Here is a 6,401-nt window from a genome sequence, read left to right as displayed (position 1 = left end):
AAGATGTGCAAGTTTCTCTTATGGACCATTATCTTGAAGGGCTGCTGTAGAGGGAGTTGCTTTTGCAGAACGTTGAAGAACCAGTTATGAGGGATGCTGAGAAAACTCCTTCTTCCCATCCATTTTGCTTTTGGGGGAGTGACTTCTTGCTAAGGAGACCCCTCCCCAAAGAAAAATGTCTGGGGAAAGAAGCTTCTGGAGGAGAAGCATGGGGGTGACGCATTAAGATGCCACCTTGAATTGCTCATCCCCATTTTCTATGGATTTGCCATCAGTTCTAATTCTGACCCCCGATTTTGCTGTCGCATCCAGTCTGTCATAATAAGGAAGAGATGATGAGCTTTGTGGATTAGGAAGGAAGGCGGAAATGCCGGCATCTTCTACAGACACGTTTAACCCCTATAAGTTGTCAGCTCTGGCTTGAGATTTTGGGGGTGGAGCCTGAAAAGGGACTTCAATGGGGGCAGGGACTTATTTGCATATTAGACCACACCCCTGACATCACCATGGTTACACATAGGCTTTTGTAGAAAACACCAGCAGGAGCATATTTGCATATTAGGCCATATCCCCTTACACCAAGCCAGCCAGAACTGCATCCCTGTGTGTCCCCACTCAAAAAACCCCCCAAACCCTGAATGGGGGTGTAATGCCACAGAGTCCATCTTCCAAAGCAGCCATTTTCTCCATTTCTCTATCACCTGGAGATTAGTTGTAATATCCCAGGAGATCCGTGGCCACCAACTGGAGACTGGCAACCCTAGCCTCAGGGGCCATGGAAGGACTTTGCTGCCCAAAGGGCCCTCACCTGCCTCAGCAGTTTTCTGAAGAGCTTGGTCCTGGAGCTGCACAGGCACCTCCAGCCATCCTTCCTCCACCTAAGCAACCAACCTGGTCACTTTAGCATTGAGCCTAGGGCTGCAAGACCCCTCAGTGGAGGTGAGAGTCTCCAGAAAAGGAGCAAGGCCCAGTTGATGTTGCAGCAATGTCTCTGTCATTTTTGATGTGACCTGGAAGTAGGGTTGCCAAGTCCAATTCAAGAAATATCTGGGGACTTTGGGGGTGGAGCCAGGAGACTTTGGGGGTGGAGCCAGGAACAAGGGTGTGACAAGCATAATTGAACTCCAAGGGAGTTCTGGCCATCACAAGGGACAGCACACCTTTTTAAATGTCTTCCTTCCATAGGAAATAATGAAGGATAGGGGCACCTTCTTTTGGGGCTCATAGAATTGGACCCCCTGGCCAATCGTTTTGAAACTTGGGGGGTACTTTGGGGAGAGGCACTAGATACTATACTGAAAATTTGGTGCCTCTACCTCAAAACACAGCTCCCCCAGAGCCCCCGAAACCTCCATATCAATTCCTCATTATACCCTATGAGAATCGATCTCCGCATAGGAAATAATGAAGTGCTCAGCAGACGTTCCTCCCCTCCCCCCCCCCCGTTTTCTGGTGACTCTGAAGTGAGGGACTGGCCTCTCTACTCATGAGTTGCAGCCAACTTCTTCCAAGTAACACAGACACCCCATCCTAAGAGGAAGCCTTTCCAATTAGAGACTGGAGCCTCCGGAGGGGAAAAAAATCACATGGTGGCTTTGGGGGGCGGGGCTTCCCCCCACTGGCCAGCTGACTGGGGGCGGGAAGGAGACTGGGAAAGTGGAAGAACCCCCGCTGGGATCTGGGGATTGGCAAGCTTACCTGGAAGTGATGTCATCATGTCAGCAATATTGGGGTGATGCTCTGGTATTTGGGCAAAAACTCTATGACAGAAGCCAAATTTATCATAGAGTTTTTGATGAAATATCAGAGTGTTGCCCCAATGTCACTGTGTGATGATGTCACTTCCAGTTCACGTCGGAAGTGACGTAGACATGGTGCTGCAATGTCAGCTGCCCCCCCCCCTCGCCCACTGACTGTTCTCTTCTGAAATGATTTGCTTTCTTCCCCTGAAGTTCCAAAAGAAAGTTATTAGTTCAGCCTGCAGATAATGTGAAATGTGGTTACTGTGTTGTGGCTGGCTTGGGAGAAACCGCATCTGCATCTTTGGCCTGTCTAGAGACTCTTAACGTGTGCATTTCTTGCTTGTTTCCTGTATTATCCCTGCAAGCGATGCCCAAAAGTCAGAGACACATCCATCCGTTTCATTCACTGAAGAAGAGATGGGGCCTTGGAGGCTGCGTCACAAATTCACACCCATTGCCATCTCTCATCATACAGTCTCCCACCCTGAGCCAAAAGGAGAGGCAAGGTAGAAATATTTGATGGTATCAATAAATCAGTCCCCTAACTCAGTGATGGCCAAACTTGCTTAAAGTAAGAGCCATATAGAATAAACTTCAGATGTTTGAGAGTCACAAGACATGAATGTCAGATGCTTGAGAGCCGTGACGGAGGGAGAGAGAGAGGGAGGGTGATAAATGGAGGGAGAGATGAGAGAGGTAGAGGTAGAAAGAAAGCAACTTTTAACTTTAAATGCATTCTCCAAGCTGCTGGCAGATAGATAGATAGATAGATAGATAGATAGATAGATAGATAGATAGATAGATAGATAGATAGATAGATAGATAGATAGATAGACAGACAGACAGACAGACAGACAGACAGACAGACAGACAGACAGATAGATGGGAAGAGAGCAACTTTAACTTTTAGTGCATTCTCCAAGCCGTCGGCTGGCTTGGAGAAGTGATTTAAAGAGACAAATGCCTTCTCCAAGCTGGCCAACATGGCAGTGGGCACCTTGAGAGCCATACAGTATGTGTGAAAGAGCCACAGTTTGGCCACCCCTGCTCTAACCTGTCTCCAGAGAAACAGCTGTGTTTGGTGATCTGAAACTCCTCTCACTCACTGCCAGAGATTATAGACCAAAGTAGACATTACAGCTGCAGGGAGGGGACTGTCCCTTTGGAAACAAAAGAGTGCCCAACTGAGCAGAGAACTGTGGCCTCTGGGAGGGAGGTGGGTTCTTGCTTTCCCTGCTGCTCCTTCTCCCCTCTGGAAATGGTGCTGAGGGAGCAGCTGTCTCCTCCTTCCTGGCACAGAATACTGTCCTGGTGGCAACCCAAAAGGGGGGAATAACTCTCTCCCCAGAACCATTTCTAGTTAGGAAGAGGTCATGGAGGAGAAGGCAGGAGAGTCTTCAACCCCCCCTCCCCCCATGCCACCATTCCCTGCTGAGTCGAATTCTCCTTTACTGAATCCGACCAAGATGGAGGTTCTGTCCTTGAGTGGTGGTGGTCTGGGGATGGAACTCTCACTCCCGGCATTCAACGGGGCACAATCAATGCTGATGCCAAAGGTCAGGTAGCAGCCACTGCCCAAGGGTCCTTTTACCATCTTTGATTAGTTAGGCAGTTGACTCCCTTCCTCAGCCATGATGCCCTAGCAACAGTGGTCCATGCTATTGTCACCTTGAGACTAGACTACTGCAATGCTCTCTGCATGGGGCTGCCCTTGTCCCAAATCTGGAAGCTTCAACTGGTGCAGAATGCTGCAGCCAGGCAGCTATGGGGACTCCTACATTCAGCCTTCACTGAAAGCTCTGCACTGGTTACCGATTGCATACTGGATTTGTTTCAAGGTGCTGGTTCTTGCCTTTAAAGCCCTGTATGGCCAGGGACCTGCATACCTATGAGGTTGCCTTTTCCCACATGTTCCCTAGAGAGTACTATGATCTGGGTTTCAAAACCTTCTCTATATCCCTGGCTGCAGAGAAGTCAGGCTGGCTGCAGTTCGGGCAAGGGTCTTCTCGGTTGCAGCCCCACACTGATGGAACGAGCTCCCTGAAGAGGTTAGGTCCCTGCGGGATCTATTACAGTTCCGCAGGGCTTGTAAGATGGAGCTCTTCCACAAAGCTTTTGACCATTAAATTTGTCACCTCTGCCTGGCCATATTGAGCTAGTATCCTGTTTAGGCAAATTGAACTGATCACCATAGAGCCTGGCCTCTAGATCTGGAGATTATCTGGAGAGAACCGCTACACTGACATCACGAATATAGTACAAATATAGCACTTAATGTCATCGTATTGGCCGTTTTAAATGATTTGAATGCCGTAATTGTAATTGGTTTTTAACTGGTTTTAACGTCTTTCACTTGCCTACTGGCCTTGTTGTGTTGCTGCAGAAATCGAGAGAGGAACAAGTGTGTAACTGCTTCTGGGGGAAAGCAAGGGGCTGGGGTGGTGGTTTGGGCAACAGACATCTAGCCTCATCCCTCCCTACTAACAGATGCCGGATCCAGTACATGCTATACTCAACTCCCCCCTCTTCTGTTGGAGCACACACCAGTCTCCATCGCCGGGAGGCCAGCCCGGCAAGCCAAAATGTGTCCACCCTCCAAGGCAATCCTTGCACAAGGGCTGACCTGGGCCAGCTGCCAAGCTTTGCAGCTGAAGCTCAGCCCGGCCAGCGCTGCACACCTGGGGCTGAGTGCTGAGCCAGCCAACCCAGCCCACCTCCGTCCCAGCCTTCCTTCTCACTGATCACCTGCCCACCCTGTACTGCCTCGGGCTGCCCACTGCTGGTGACCCTGGCTTGCTGGATGAGCTGAGAGAAGGCAACATGGGGCTTGCTGAGCACAATGAATTTTAAAAAATGGAATGGGGGGGGGCATGGGCTTGGCAGGAAGTCCCGCTGTAGCTATAGGCCTGGCACCTCCCCATCAGTGGGTTTAGTCCCTGCTTCAGTCCCACAGCACATATTTACAGCCAGTGTTTGTTTCTTTGCTTCCATGAAACTTCTCACAAAACCAGAATTATTCGTATCTACGCACCGATCAGCAGAATGTTGTCCATTTCCTCAGGAGCTAAACATATTTAAGATGACTGGTTTTTTTTCCTGATAATTTGGCTCTTCTGGTACTTCTTGTTAAACTGGAACATGAGTGGCTTAACTGCATGCACGTGCATGGGAGTGGCTGAGGTGGCACGGTGGCAGAGCATTAGTCTGGCATGCAGAAGGTCCCAGGTTCAATCCATGGCAGCATCTCCAGTTAAGAGGTCCAGGCAGGAGGTGACAGAAGAGATTTCTGCCTGAGACCCTGGAGAGCTGCCGCCTGCCTTCAGCATAAGGCAGATTTATGAGTTCACGTGTCTATGTACAGTAGCTCTTTTTAGAGCAAGGGGAAGGCACCATATTTTCCCTATATCAGGAATGGGGAGGGATGGTGGCTCAGTGGTAGAGTCCCCAGCATCTCCAACTAAAAAGGGTCCAGGCAAGTAGGCATGAAAAACCTCAACTGGAGACTCTGGAGAGCCACTAAAGGAGAGGGACGGCGGCTCAGGTTCAATCCCCGGCATCTCCAACTAAAAACGGTCCAGGCAAGTAGGCATGAATAACCTCAGCTGGAGACTCTGGAGAGCCATGAATGGGGCTGTGGCTCAGTGGTAGAGCATCTGCTTGGAAAGCAGAAGGCCCCAGGTTCAATCCCCAGCATCTCCAACTAAAAAGGGTCCAGGCAAGTAGGCGTGAATAACCTCAGCTGGAGACCCTGGAGAGCCATGAATGGGGCTGTGGCTCAGTGGTAGAGCATCTGCTTGGAAAGCAGAAGGCCCCAGGTTCAATCCCCAACATCTCCAACTAAAACGGGTCCAGGCAAGTAGGCGTGAATAACCTCAGCTGGAGACTCTGGAGAGCCATGAATGGGGCTGTGGCTCAGTGGTAGAGCATCTGCTTGGTAAGCAGAAGGCCCCAGGTTCAATCCCCAGCATCTCCAACTAAAAAGGGTCCAGGCAAGTAGGCCTGAATAACCTCAGCTGGAGACTCTGGAGAGCCTGAATGGGGCTGTGGCTCAGTGGTAGAGCATCTGCTTGGTAAGCAGAAGCCCCCAGGTTCAATCCCCAGCATCTCCAACTAAAAAGGGTCCAGGCAAGTAGGCGTGAATAACCTCAGCTGGAGACCCTGGAGAGCCATGAATGGGGCTGTGGCTCAGTGGTAGAGCATCTGCTTGGAAAGCAGAAGGCCCCAGGTTCAATCCCTGGCATCTCTAACTAAAAAGGATCCAGGCAAATAGGCGTGAAAAACCTCAGCCTGAGACCCTGGAGAGCCGCTGCCAGTCTGAGTAGAGAATACTGACTTTGATGGACCGAGGGTCTGATTCAGTATAAGGCAGCTTCATATGTTCAATGAATAAACAGATGCCATCAAGTTGCTTCTTACTTATGGCAAACCTGTGAATCAATACCCTCCAAAACATCCTGTCATTATTATGGCTTCCTCAGTCGAGTCTCTCCATCTTGGGTTGGGCCTTCCTCTTTTCCTGCTCCCTTCAGCTTCTCCGAGTATTTCTGTTGTTTCCAGTGAGTGCCATCTTCTCATGATGTGACCAAAGTATGGCAGCCTAAGTTTAGTGATTTTAGCTTCTAGGGAGAATTCAGCCTTGATTTTGATTTAGAACTCAGT

General features: G+C 49.8%; 1 non-coding gene across 1 annotated transcript; it reads left to right on the top strand.

The window, feature by feature from the left end:
* The first annotated feature begins 5,916 nt into the window (after positions 1 to 5,916).
* TRNAS-GGA (transfer RNA serine (anticodon GGA)) lies at positions 5,917 to 5,988 on the top strand. Its single transcript has one exon. It is a non-coding gene; the product is annotated as a tRNA-Ser (tRNA).
* The last annotated feature ends 413 nt before the right edge of the window (positions 5,989 to 6,401 follow it).

The sequence above is a fragment of the Heteronotia binoei genome, chromosome 3 (assembly GCF_032191835.1).
Source record: "Heteronotia binoei isolate CCM8104 ecotype False Entrance Well chromosome 3, APGP_CSIRO_Hbin_v1, whole genome shotgun sequence".
NCBI classification, from domain to species: Eukaryota; Metazoa; Chordata; class Lepidosauria; order Squamata; family Gekkonidae; genus Heteronotia; species Heteronotia binoei.
This window is presented reverse-complemented; position numbering and strand designations above follow the sequence as displayed.